Genomic DNA, 1,956 nt, shown 5'->3' on the forward strand with positions numbered 1-1,956 from the left:
AAGGTTGTAACAGTGGGAGACAAACGGACTAGACCAGGAAGATACGGAATCAAGGCAAGTCCAAGGGAAGAGGAGCCATGAGGGGCGGGCAGTGACCTGACAGGTCTCAGGACATCCAGCACTAAGAAAGTCACTCTCCCAGACCTGCTGAGTCGACACCTGCATGGGAGGGTGTGAGGGTCTGGTCCCCATCTCAGCGGGAGGGAGGCGAAGCCCAGGCCGGGTGTTGGACTGTGTGGATTCTGGGACCTTCTGGCGTCTCCTCCCACCAGGCGCTGCTCCAGCCACAGCCTGAACACAAGCCACCCAGAAATCTTGCTTGAGTTTCTGCATTGGTGCCCAGCTCTCAGATTCCAAAGGCTCCTTGAAGCGGCCGAGGAGCGAGAAGGGCCCTCCAGGGCACAGCCTCGCCGCCAGCTCCTCGCCTGGGTGCCAGGCCGCCTGGGCCCCCTTTCCACCACCAGCTCCCGGGGAGGCTGGGACCCGGGGAGAGGACCGGGTTTATTTTAAACTTGAAATTGAAGGTTACTCTTTAACAATGACAAAACAGGCCCCTCCAATTCTCAGCTGCCAAGTCAGTGTCCTAAATAAGAAACCAGCGGGCACTCCTTTCCCGTTTTGCTTTTCGGGGAAGGAAGCCACAGCCCAAAGAGGGAGGGAGGTACCTGCCTGGCTGCTGGCAGCCTCCACCTCACCCGCAAGAGTCAGGGAGGCCAGCGAGGCTGCAGCAGCTCCCCAGCCTGCCTTCGTCCAGGGACGGGGGCGGCTCTTTTAAGTAAAGGTTTGGAAAATTTGGGAGCTGCAGGAAAATATGGAGAAGAAAGTTAAAGCGGTCATCTTGCCTCTCCACGCTGTTTTTATTTATTGAATACTGCTGTTTTAGTTGGGCCCGACTTCCATTCCTTCCTCACTCTCGGACATGTTTATACAGCACGTTGCACTTTGCAACTTGTTTTCCCCTGGGTTTTGTCTGTCATCTTCACCCACGTCCAGTGAACTGGGAAGGAAAAAAAATCCTTATCGCCATGGAGCAGAGACGAGGGTGAAATGACTTGCCCAGGTCAGCTGGCTAATGAAATTGCCCACCAGAAAAATGTTAAAACGGAAGGTGGGTGCCGTGGGGGGGGTCTGTGATGCTGTGTGGTGTTCACTGAAACGGCAGTTACAGAAAACTGGGAGCACCTGCTTCTCAGACGGGGAAGCAGATGCGAATGTGGGTGCTGCCCATGTGTTCCCAAGGTTACTCAGTGCATTCCTGACTGTTCCAGCTTCTTTGCTGCAAACCAAGTGACACCAGAACTTCGGGGCAGGATTCCGTGGGTGGCAGGGCTCTGCAGGTCTGGCTCATCTCTGCTCCACAAGGCGTCTGCCGGGGCAGAACCTCCAAGACGGGAGGCCCTTCAGCTCCTCGGTGTGGACAACCCACGCCCACTAAAGAGAGTTCCTGGGTCGCTCGTTAAAAATTCCGGACCTACTGATTCAGAAATTTTTCTCAGGAGGGAATTCCCAGAGAATTCTGAAGCCCAGGAAAGTTCGAAAACCATTGTCACAGGAATGAAAGACAGTCCCGGGCTCCTGCCCGTTGGCTGTGCCGCCAGCTGCCGTCAGGAACACCGAGGCCGTCGTCTGGGCTGGAATGACTCTGAAATCTAGGAAATGCGCCAGGACCTTCGTTCCAACACCCCGCCTGCCCTCTTCTCCAGCCTGTGTGGCTACCCACCCACCTGTAGCAGCACAGGGACCCCACCGCACCCCGGAACCAGGCCCCGGCCCAGGAAGCGAAGCTGCGTGAGTGCTGCGTGGGCCCGACCGCAGCCCTGAGCTCTGGGAGCAGGCGCCTCCCTCCTGGACCTCCGGGCCCCCGTCTTCCGATACCTGCTTGTCCCTTCGACAGAGCTGGCCGGCAATTGCGGGACCCGGAGCAAAACGGAGACGTGGGGTGGGGGTGGGGGTGGG

Source organism: Lipotes vexillifer, unplaced genomic scaffold (assembly GCF_000442215.2).
Source record: "Lipotes vexillifer unplaced genomic scaffold, Lipotes_vexillifer_v1.1 scaffold444, whole genome shotgun sequence".
In the NCBI taxonomy this organism is placed as follows: Eukaryota; Metazoa; Chordata; class Mammalia; order Artiodactyla; family Lipotidae; genus Lipotes; species Lipotes vexillifer.